At 43.2% G+C, this 12,508-nt stretch overlaps 1 protein-coding gene across 8 annotated transcripts in view; it reads left to right on the top strand.

The window, feature by feature from the left end:
• The window catches only part of BCAS3 (BCAS3 microtubule associated cell migration factor), a 376,521-nt gene that overhangs the window by 280,003 nt on the left and 84,010 nt on the right, over window positions 1-12,508 (top strand). The window lies entirely within an intron of this gene.

A 12,508-nucleotide genomic window follows, 5' to 3' on the forward strand; every position in this document is an offset into this window, starting at 1 on the left:
TAGGATATTACATTACCTTTTGATTTGATTCTTTTCCTTACTATTTCACCTCTTGCCCCAACGTTTGTCAGTGACGGAAGTACGCAAGCAGCTTGCTGCCCCAGCAGAATGCAAAAGATCAAACAAACATGGGGAAAAGAAAGGGTGACAAGGCCTTACAGTACGTGATGTGAATTATGAACTGCCGAACCGAGAATGAGGCCGGAGTTCCAGCAACGCGGGAAAGCCTCGACATACAGTACAGGAGGCTGAGGTGTTCTGCTTAGTCTCTGCTGCAGGATGCTGTACCCTTCCCACTTATAGCTCAGCCTGGCTTGATTACCCCTTTTATTCGGGACTCGAAACAGCTTGTAAATTTTTTTATCAGTCCTTCCCAGATTGCGTGGAGTGTATTGTAGCCTTTGCTTTCCTTTGTCCACATCTGTTTTCCAAACTCATTACTTTCATGTTATTAGATTCGTTTAAAAAGTTGTGTTTATTTCCATCCCACACGTTTATTTTTTATCTCTTGAAATAATGCAATGACTCCGTCAAATGATGATTTATTTTAGAAAAATCACTGTCTGCCGATTCTTCCTGCCTATTAGTTGTCGCTAGCACCGGCTTTGTCTGCAGGCTGATATCACCATCAACGCCGAGGACTATTCAGAGATGCTGTGCTGGGAATACTATTTGTAATTTCAGTTACTTGTAAAAATAATACAAATACTTACTGTAATTTAGACGGGAGCTCTCCTGAGGAGAGCTGTTGTCTCACTACTTGTTTGCACAGTACCTAGCACAACATGGGTCTAATCCTGATTGAGGCTGACAGCTTTTCCTTAATACAAATATTAACCTGAGCCCATGGCCAATCTAGCAACTATCTGAGGACACTGCCATTCCTGAAACGTGTGTGACTATCGCTTGCCAGACTAATCATTGTTCGTATCTCACTGTTGGGGTTTTGGCAGGTCTGTGTGTTATTTTTGCCACCTGTAGTTTCTCTTTCCAGTCTCATAGCAGGGTGTTTGGGGCTGGCTGCTCTTTGTTCTGTGTTAATAAAATGTCTAAAGCATTTGCTTGGACTGGGACCTTCAGGTGGCTGCGCTATGGGAATAGTAAGTAGCGATCACAAATCCCATACAGTGACGCGAGGTGGGGTTAGCAGAGTTCTCATGTATTTAATCCAGCTTGGAGTTTAAGATAAGGAATACAAAAACACACCATATGCTGTTTATCATTAATTTCTCCTTTTTGTCATCGCAACTATAGGCACTCCTTAGGTATGAGAAAATTATTTAGATGCAGTTAATCACCCTCAGAAAGGCAAAACACATCTGCTGCAAAATCTGTGGAGGGACCTGCCTGTTGTCTTCCTGGTTGAGACAGGAGGGACAAAATGAGGGAGGAAACGTAATCTAACCTGGAGCAGCGGCTTCGCTGCCAGCCTTGGCACTGACTCGCCGCGTAGCTTTAGGAGAACCAGACAGGTCTCTGTAGGCCGAATGCCTTTAGAATTAGGGAATAGTTCGTGACACCGAAGGTGATTTTCGGTTCTGTGGATCAGTGCATAAATCACTGGAGATTTATAGCTGTTTGTGCATAAAATGTACATCCCAAAGGCATTCTGAAGGTATTCGCAGTAAACTTCTGACTTTATTCTCCATCGTTATGTCCTACGTAGGGGTTGGTTAGACTAGTGCAAAGTGGTATAAAATTATATTTTATCAAAACTTGCAGTTTTCTCCTTATTGCCCTCAGGTGCTTTCTTTTTTTCTTGTTTGTTTGTTGTTTTTTTTTAATTTGAGATGAAGGCACTAGATGTTTTGGCTTATGAACATTTGCTATCCATTAGTATACAGTAACCTATATTTGAAGTGCAGGAGAAGCCTTTGGCAACTGTAAGCAATTGCTGGTTATTAATGCCAAAGCTGTAAAAATGAAAATAGGAAGTCACTGTATAGGCTCTGAGTGTTAGTGTTGTTTACATTCCTAATTTGATTCACATATTAACCACAATTAACATGCTAGCTAGATTTCAAGCATATGTTTCTTCCATCATGGAATGGTTTTTTTCTCTTACGCTTTACTCCAGATTATTCTTAGCTGGAAAACCTTTTAACAAATTCAGCCAGTGGGAAGGAATTGCGGTTTGCATTATCTCAGGGAATATATTTATTGGAATTGGGTGGGGGTGTTCTTCTGGGCTGTGACCTTGCTGGGTACTGGTGTGTTAGTCTTTGTGGACTTCTATAAATCTTCAAGCACACGTTCAGCTCTGGTTGGGGGTGAATTTCCTTCTACGTGAAGCATTTGCCTTTTCTCTCTCTCTCTGGCACTCTCAGACGGAGATGGTGTTCTTGGTTACAACTGGAATAATCATAATAGTTCCTTGTGAGTCACATCCATTGCTTCAATCCTGGTCTTTCCCTATTGCCAGTAGTCCTTCCTTTCTCACCCCACCCCCCTTGGTCTGAACTCCCTCTTCCCCCCCATTTTCTTATGTAGCCCTGTGGGCTATGGAGGGATTAATTGTACCAATAAACACAACTTTATTTTATAGTTTTATAGCATGATTAGCTATCAAATACTCTGTACTAAAATAACATTTGCTAGTCTGTTTCAAGACAAAGTTTTGTTAGGCACAGTGGGCCTTTAATCCCCAGAGGAGTTCAGCTAACTAAATATAATATTAGTTAACATATTTTACTGATGTTAAGAAAATACTTCTGTGCTACAAAAGCGATCCTTAGTCATCGTATTCAGTTCACAGTAATGGCTGTTTGCCTTTGTATGTAGTTTGTAAACTAGTAGAAAAACTTGGTTGATTAATTCTGTTCCTCTTTTTTTTTAATGGTGACAGATATCTTTTATTGGAAATTCCAGTTGGCGTTACAGACAGAGCTTGATTCTGTCATCATGCTATTAATTAAGACATTATAGGAAATGGTTGTTTACATAAGCTTTTTAGAGCTAACATTTAGGAACAGCACTTTGTCCCTCTTGTGCCATTTTTCCACTGATCTGATTCCACTGCCTTGGTAGGGCTCTTCTAGATTTATTTCTGATATAACTGCCTCACTCTGTGCCAAATACGAGGACCTTTATAAAATAACTCGGAATTTTATGGTTTGTGCAGTCAAGGCAGGCTGTGATTGTTTTAAAATGTTGAACTGAGACGTCAGCTCAGACAGACCCTGATGTTTTGGGGAAAATATATTCTGGACACTGGAGAAATAATTCTAATTGCCACGTTGTGTTAGACTACAGAATAATCTTCCAAGTGGTGGCAACCTCACCGTGTAAGACATTCAAGGTGAGACGAGTGTTTTTGTAGAGAGCAATACCACATCTGTAGGAGCAAGAGGTGAGATGGTCTGACGGGGCTTTTCAATTTCAGAATCTAGTTAGAGTTTACATGTCAAACCACGTGAGGAAGGCTGAACCAAAACCCAAGTAAAACACTGTCAAGAAGTATTCCTATGGAATATTAGCTGGAACTGAGGGGACTTTGTTACTTCCTAGGAAGCATCTCTTGTCTGTTAGGAGCAGGTAGGTGTCCCTAGAGCGGATTGCCTCTGATCTCAAGGGCTGGTCACGGGTGAGTGTGGCTCTAAGATTCTTGCGTGTTAAGGACTCTGAAAGTATAACTATCCAAAATCTTTTAAGTGACCAGATTGTTATAAAAAACATGACTCAGTGGCGCCTTTCCTTCTGTCCTCGTACTGTTGACCGCCCTTTATGCTATGTTAGAAACTCATATGTTTTGATCTAGTATAATCCAAATGTATTTAGTCTGTATTTTATTCCACTTTGTAAACACGTTTTTTCCATAGCTGCAAATGTCTCCACAATTATTTGTTTCAATTTGTAAATTGAACAAAAGGCTTTAATAAACAATGTCCTCAGGCAGCCTCTCCTCTTCTTCTCATGAAGAAACATGATTTCTAAACCCAGCAGCCTGTAAACTCTTCAGAAATTCAAAGGGGAAACTTGCACCATTTTGTTCAGCTTGGCCATTTAGAAGTTCAAAGCACTTCTTGCCATGCATAAACTATGTAGTTGAATTTGTAAATAAAGTTTGGAATTACACGTTGGTATTTCGGAGCCTGCTGCTGGTGGCATCGGTCTCATCCAAAACGCGGCACCGTTTGTGACAGTAGGAACTCGTTGGAGGAGACTATTAGGCACTTTATTGCTTGATTCAGCATTCAGAAGATACACTCTGTAGCTAACCAAAATGTTTGATTTTATACTTTGGATTTCTGCTTATAATTGCTAAGCGGTAATTAGACAAGTATAAGCTCCATCAAGCAGCTTCTGGCTATGGATACTATAAACACACAAGCTTTACACATCACGGTAGAGTGGGATTGCCAGGCAGCAATGACCAGGAAACTTACGACTGTAAAACTTTGCTGAAGATTAAAACTTGTTTGTAGGATCCCCAAAATCCACTGCTGTTTCACTGCATTTTAGCAGTACCTGGGACAGTCTTTAGCTTCCTTAGATCCTGAGGCATGTGAGCTGAACAGTTCCTGATTCAAAGGGCAGTGAATGTTATTTAAATCACTTATATGAAAGCGTATTATATACTTACTCATGTGTATTGATAACACGTACACGCGCCCATTCATAGAAAGGAATTAAATCTGCCAAACATTGGAGTGGTTACAAAAGAAAGCAAATCTTCTGCTGATTCAGCTCATCTCAGGAGGACAACAAAGATGTCGTGAGTTTATGCAGGGGAAAAAATTAGAAGGGCCAAAGCCCAAATAGAACTTAATCTGGCTACTGCCATAGAAGACAATAAAAAAATGTTTCTTTAAATACATTAGCAACAAAAGGAGGGCTAAGGAGAATCTCCGTCCTTCATTGGGTGTGGGCAGAAACATAGTGACAAAGATGAGGAAAAGGCTGAAGTGCTTAACACCTTCTTTGCCTCGGCCTTTAATAATAAGACCAGTTTTCTCTGGGTACCCAGCCCCCGCCGAGCTGGAAGGCAGGGACGGGGAGCAGAATGAAGCCCCCATAATCCCAGGAAAATAGTTAGCAACCTGCTACACCCTTTAGATACACACAGGTCTATGGGGCAGGATGGGTTCCCCTCAAGGGTGCTGAGGGAGCTGGTGGAAGGGCTCACCAAGCCACTTTGAATGATTTATCAGCAGTTCTGGGTAACCGGGGAGGTCCCGGTCAAGTGGAAGTTAGCAAATGTGTTGCCTGTCTACAAGAAGGGCTGGAAGGAGGATCCAGGGAACTACAGGCCTGTCAGCCTGACCTCGGTGCCGGGGAAGGTTACGGAGCAGATCATCTTCAGTGCCATCACACGGCACTTGCAGGACAACCAGGTGATCAGGCCCAGTCAGCGTGGGTTTATGAAAGGCAGGTCCTGCTTGACTAACCTGAGCTCCTTCTAGGACAAGGTGACCTGCTTCGTGGATGAGGGAAAGGCTGTGGATGTTGTCTACCTAGACTTTAGTAAAGCCTTGAACACCATTTCTCACAGCATTCTCCTGGAAAAACTGGCTGCTTGTGGCTTGGACAGGCGTACTCTTTGCTGGGTAGAAAAACTGTCTGGATGACTGAGCCCAGAGAGTTGTGGTGAATGGAGTTAAGTCCCGTTAGCGGCCGGTCGCAAGTTGTGCTCCCCGGGGCTCGGGACTGGGACCAGTTCTGTTTAATATCTCTATCAGTGAACTGGATGAGGGGATCGACTGCACCCTCAGTACCTTTGCAGACAACACCAAGTTGGGCGGGAGTGTTGATCTGCTTGAGGGTATGAAGGCTCTACAGAGGGGTCTGGACAGGCTGGATCGATGGGCCGAGCCCAGTTGTATGAGGGTCAACAAGGCTCAGTGTCGGGTCCTGCACTTGGGTCACAACAACCCCATGCAGCGCTACAGGCTTGGGGAAGAGCGGCTGGAAAACTGCCTGGTGGAAAAGGACCTGGGGGTGTTGGTCAATAGGTGGCTGAATATGAGCCAGCAGTGTGCCCAGATGGCCAAGGTGGCCAACAGCATCCTGGCTTGTATCAGAAATAGCGTGGCCAGCAGGAGCAGGGCAGTGGACGTCCCCCTGCTCTCGGCGCTGCCGAGGCTGTACCCTGAATGCTGTGTTCGGTTTTGGGCCCCTCGCTACAAGAAAGACCTTGAGGTGCTGGAGCGTGTCCAGAGAAGGGCAGCGAAGCTGGGGAAGGGTCTAGAGAACAAGTCTTCTGAGGAGCAGCTGAGGGAACTGGGGTTGTTTAGCCTGGAGAAAAGGAGGCTGAGGGGAGACCTTACCGCTCTCTGCAACTACCCGAAAGGAGGGTGTAGCGAGGTGGGGGTTGGTCTCTTTTCCTAAGTAACAAATGATAGGACAAGAAGAAACGGCCTCAAGTTGCACCAGGGGAGGTTTGGATTGGATATTAGGAAAAAATGCTTCACCAAAAGGGTTGTCAAGCTCTGGAACAGGCTGCCCAGGAAAGTGGTTGAGTCACCATCCCTGGAGATACGTGAAAGGCGTGTAGATGTGGTGCTTCGGGACATGGTTTGGTAGTGGACTTGGCAGTGCTAGGTTAACAGTTGGACTTGATGATCTTTAAAGGTCTTTTCTAACCTAAATGATTCTGTGATCTTGTATCCAGGAGGGATAGTCCTAAGGAACTTGAACTATTAAATGGCTATACAGTTGTATAGTGATATAAGATCTTATTCATATTTCATGTCACTTGACTCCCTAAAGGCTGGATACTCGCTAAAAGACATGCAGTATCTTGCTAGTGTTACTGTCTCTTTTTTTGCATCATTTTTAGGTCTCTACAGACTGTAACTAGGCAAAGAAATGTGACATCAATTGTAGGTAGTCTTTCTACATAAGCTGTTACTGTTACTTGAAACAGAAATATTAAATGACAGAGAGTTACCGCAAATAAACTTCTGAAAAGGGAGTGTCGTCAGGCTGTGTGGCGTTACGAATACTGCCATCCAAGAGTGCAGAAGGGAAAAACAAACAAATTTTAAAAGGGTGCAGAGTCATTTTGCGATGATACTCTGCTTAAGACTTTAAAAGGAAGACTTCGGTGCATCCAAGATGTTTTAGTAGATCTGTATCTAAAGCAGTTTGGTGTTAGACCTTGTATTTAACTGAGGATCCACAGTGGAGAAGGAATCCCTTTATTTCAGAACAGCTGCAGAAACAACTTGCTCTAATTTGCAGTTGATCCTTGTCTATCTGATTTTGCTGGGAGTAGGGCTTTGAGAGTTAACTCTAGTTAAAAGGTAGAGATTATCATTTGGTCTTCTGATGATGAAAAATGGAGGCTGTATCTCAGGGAAAGTCATATATTATAAAAAGGCAACATGAATAGATTAGAACTTGGTTGTTGTGCATAGGAATAACTTGCTTTAGCAGTGGTAGTGCTCCAAATATTCTGCTTTTAGCTCTTGGATTCACCTTTTTGTCCCCCATTCCACAAAACCATGATTTTATCATATAAGCTTCCTAGATTTTTTTCCCTTTGTGTCTTTAAGAGTAAGAGAATGATAATCATTACTTCTTTGATACTAAATTATTAACAGCTTAACTTTTCCCATATTGGGCCTGCTGTTTGCTACTGTAGTTCCCATGGAGTTTTGCTCGGGGGGGCTCTTTTTCACTGTGATCTATCATCTTTTTATCTGCTAACACCGCATGCCATTCGGGGCTCTGGTTAGGAGCAGAACGGCTCACCTCAGGACAGCTGCAGAGATTTCCTCCTCCCCTGCCCGCTGTCTTCCCTTCCTCTCGCCTGAAAATTCCCACCCAGCGTGTAGCAGCACAATTGCTTTACAGCTGCCGCGTTTCTTTTTTGGCATATTAAGGTAACGGGACTCTAAGCAAGTGGTTCATCAGTGGAGAAGCATGTTTGGGAATATCAACGATGGGTACATGCTGTTCATCAAATACCAACATTTGTCTGTACCAAAGAGAGGTCCAGCGCGAACCCAGATGGATGGCCAGCATATCCACTCACATCAGCTCTCCAGTTTGGGGAGAAGGGGAGATGATCTGCTGTTGTCAGTACACCATATTGTCTTTCTCTCTCGATAATAACAATCACAGCAGTGATCCTTTTTTTTTTGTAGTGTTGAGGTTTTATTTTGTCTTCCAGCACTAAGAAACGTTTATCTACCAGTCATGATTTTAGAGCAGAAATGGAGAGAGGCAGACGAGTCTATAAGGGAAGTTGTTTGAATCTTTCTCTGTTTTGATCATTGTTGGCTGGAACAACTTCTGCTTTCAGCATGTTTTTAGGTATTTCCTGACTGGCACCACGATGCCGTTAGTCATCACTGCTGGTGGTAAATCATGGCTCAGGTAAAGAAGCACATATGTAATGGGAAGGGTTCTCCACTGCTGTTAAATTTGGTGCGTAAAACATCCTTCTGCCTGACAGCAGTAGTTTACTGTGTCCTTTCCAAATCACTCCTGGAGATTTCAAAATTGATTTTTCAGAAGGCAAGGGTGGGAGTTTTGCTGACAGATCACCAGCTGGTTTTCAAAACCCTAACCCTTTATTGAAAAGAAGTTTTAAATCTCTCTCCCTGGTACCTGTTGCATTCACACAGAGCTTTAGCCTGTTTGTATCTGCCCATCTAATCATTGGTTTTTCTGTGAACAGGAGGGGTGGTTTGGTTTTGTTCTCTTGCATTTCACGGGTTTGTTTTTTGGTGTTTTTTTTTTTAACAGCCTTTACTTAGAGAGGGAACAGGTAATATATGGACTCCACGTGTGTGGTTCCCTGCTAGGTGATACTGGCCTTCTCACAAGTCTTTTGCTGATTTTGTGCAAAATCTGGCGTGTGAGATTTTTGTTTTGGTTTTGGCCAGATTCTTCTCCCATTGACTTCATTGTTAGTGCTAATAAAACCATGGGAAATGTTTTGATGGATAGGAGATTGCAGTGACTTGAGGTTTAAGCTTTGATACTATATTGGCTGCTGCATATAATCATTGGTAAACCAAAGATAAAAAGCATAGCTTGTTTTAGAAAGTCATGGGCTTTTCAGAATGACACTTGGCAAATTTTGATACTCACATTGTCAAGTATTTGTCCACATATCAGTTGCTTTGTGCCTATGTTTACACTCATTTTGCCTTAGGGCTTGTTTTACTAAGTTGGATAAAGTGTTTATTATGTGGGTTGCAAAATATGTTCCTAATAGAATACTAAACCATGGTGCCACAATGGCTAGGAGTTGTTCGAATCTCCTGTTGTGCAACAAAGAGTATGGCAGGTAACCACAAGCCATCGTGTTGGCTATCTTTTAGGGAGACTGGATGATTGTGGTAGGGCAGTACTTTGCTTTCCGCTCTCTGGTCTCCCTCAACGTTAACTGTTTGCTTGGTTTGGCTGGTGGCTGCTGGCAGGATCGTCTCTTAGAGAGATGTTAGTCTCTTCCATGCCCAGAGCCTCCCCTCATCCAAAATTAGTGGCAAATTGCAGCAGCTCCCCAGAGACTGAAATTCGAATCACAACAGTGTCAAGATAGCTTGTCACGCTCGTTCTTTTAGCAGATTATTTTGGGGGACCAGTACGTAAAGGTGATCTCTGCAGCAAACCAGCAAATTACTTTTTACCCTTTAACCTCTCATTCTGGGTTGACTTGAAGCTGCTCTCGTTTGTAGCCTGTTTATAGCAGTTGTGTGGACACATAGGAAAATTTAAGATGTATTTTGGAGGTCTGTTTCCATTTTGTGGGAGATGTGGTACTTTTGTTGTTTCAGGATATCTCCCACGTGTCATCTCACAGATGGCTCTGCACGTTCAGGAACTTTCTCACTTACAGAGAGCTCTAACTATAGCTCATTTAGGAGTTCTGACCTCATGGAGGCTAAAGAATCTATTCTAATATACAAGTTAGGACACAATCCTTCTAGAGCCAGAGTGCCTCCTGGAGATTCTGCTTGAAATAAATAACACTGAAAAAGTTTGCTTTCCTTAATGCAATAACGTGTAGGAAGGTAGGTCTTGTATTAAATGACTTCACATGCGATAAGATGTGGTTATAATAAAGAAGGAGATTTATGTTTACTATAAAAAGAAATGTGATCGTATTATGGTTTAAATAAGTTATTTGCATTTCAGATTTTTTTTTGGAGTAGTGTCCTTAGGCACCAGCTGTACACTAGGTTCACGTGTGCCAGGAGCTGTAAAAAGCAAACAAGATTATTGCTGCTTCATGAGCCTTGAGGGAAGTTGTGACTTCCCAGGTTGTGTCACTTCACTCTGCAGAATAAAAGAGTTTCACATAGAACATTGTCCCCTCACTACTGGGAAGTAAAAATTACTTTGCAAATGGAGTTAAAAGCTATGTCATAGGTTGTTCACCTGATCAAAACCTAGTGGGCTGTTTAGTGGGACCCCTTAAGAGGCGTCTTAGAAAATCCTCCCCCCCGCCCCCCCAGTTTTAAAATTTATTACTTTTACAGTTATATTAAATACAAGCATTCATCTGACAGCAGCTACACCTGAGATCCCTGGCTGTGTAAATAATGTAGATCTAGTTGACTTGGATGAGGTGCAAATTGGGATCACACATCTGCCAGGGTGGAGTGATTCACATTCTCTAGTTACAGCAGTTAATTGTGGCTGCCCTGATAAGACTTGTTTACTGCCAGATCAGTTTGTCATAGGCCTGCAGAGCATCAGGACCTGGAGATGTAAGGGTCGATTACCTATTCTGCATACTGTTGCACAAGCAATTTAATGCGGACGAAAATCAGAATGCCTTCTACTTTCTGCTTCTGGATTGTAGACCTGAAATTCCTATTTCAAATTCTTCTCTGCAGAGACACCCAGGGAGCAGAAGTGTTAAAGGATTAAGTGTTCTAAAAACACATGTTTTGAAAAAGAGTGTTTAACTATTGACACCTTTTCTGAGCCTAATGAAGGGCAATCGTACCCTTTCACAGCATTGTGCTGCTTATCACCGTGCCTGCATGCGGTGACCCTACCCATTACAGAGAATTTGAACACTTTAAAGAAATGGCTGTGACCCTGATCAGTCATTTTTAGAGCTGGGAAATGAAACCAAAGCTCTCTAAAGCTGGTCTCTAGAGGAGATTGCAGAGATCACAGGGTCCGTCCTTTTGAAGGACCCGTTCTTGCCTGTTCAGCTATCGGGGACAGTGCTGGGAGGCTCCAATGGAAAAGGCAGCGCGTTCCCCAGCTTCTGTTACCTTTTTGGTGTAATTCCCACGGAGCAGAACGGGAGCAGTTTGTCTCTGCTCCCGACCCTTGACTGTGCTCTTCGTTCCAGCCTGCCAAGTTTCCACTCCTTTTGTAGGCACATGCTCGTGCATGGAGATGGGAGGGAAAGGGCAGGATCTGCGGGCAGCTCCAGCACCCTTCCTTCCCCAGAAGTTTCACGCTGCTCGCACGCGTGAAGAGAAGGATGAGGCCCCGTACTGCCGCCGGGCGGGCGTGTGCAGGCGGTGTGAGGTTTGACCTGGCTGGTGTGATGCGAGTCCATCTCCTTCCTACTGCCCAGAGTGTTTTTCTCGTCCGTCTTCCTCAAGAGCTTGTGGCTGTGTCTGCTGTCCGCAGGGTGCAAATCAACTTCAAGAAAATTATACTTTAAAATAAGTTGTCGTTAGACACCCTTACAGAAGGTGAAGGATGCTTCTAAACCATTCCTTGCATGAAAATGAATCTTAACTGAAGCTTTTAAACCCCTTTCATACATGGACTGTTCTGTAAGAGAACGGTTGGTTGAACAGTATGGCCAGTACCCAGCAGAGTCAGATTGCTGTTTTTTCCTAAATGGGAAGAAAAGGAGCATCGTGGCATGTGTTTTCTAACCCGGTCATTCTGGGTGTTCACAGACACACTTCTGACAACCCTCCTTGAGTATCCATTGGTGCAGCATGTAGTGTCATGAAACAGCCTGCAGAAAACCTTTGTGATAAAGGAACATCCTATGATTATCTTTTCTTAAGTCTAAGCTAATTTTTGTTTTAAAGCATCGCTGTCTAAATTGCATCTGTTCATCAGATTAAACAAAAGGAATCCAAGGTAAAAATAAAATAAAGGATTGCCCTGTGCAATTCAGTGATTGCAAATGATCGCTTCCTAGAAGCAGAATAGTGAATGTTTTGCAGCCGCCCCAATGATAACCTACAGCGACGCTCGGTGCTCTGCCCCTGTGGCTAAGAACAGCCGTGTGCCAGCCCAGCCTGGCCATCCTGCCCTCGCCACTGCTTGAAACAAGGGGAAAATGCCCCGTGAGCAGAGCGGACTCTGTCCGTATAGGAGTAACTTTAGTCTCCAAGTTTGTCCCCGAGACAACTACACAGAGGAATTTCAACCTCACTGGCAAGAGGAGGGGTAAGGAACGAGCTCAGTCACTCAAAGGAAAATTCAGCAAACTTCAAAATAATGCGTCTTGATTGCCAATATTTTGTATAGGTTGCAATACGCTAGTGAGTGAATGTTAAATTAGTATGTCAATACTTCCATTCCCCAACCTTTTAGGGAAGACAGTGTAGGGTAATTTAGCATG

Source organism: Accipiter gentilis, chromosome 6 (assembly GCF_929443795.1).
Source record: "Accipiter gentilis chromosome 6, bAccGen1.1, whole genome shotgun sequence".
In the NCBI taxonomy this organism is placed as follows: domain Eukaryota; kingdom Metazoa; phylum Chordata; class Aves; order Accipitriformes; family Accipitridae; genus Astur; species Astur gentilis.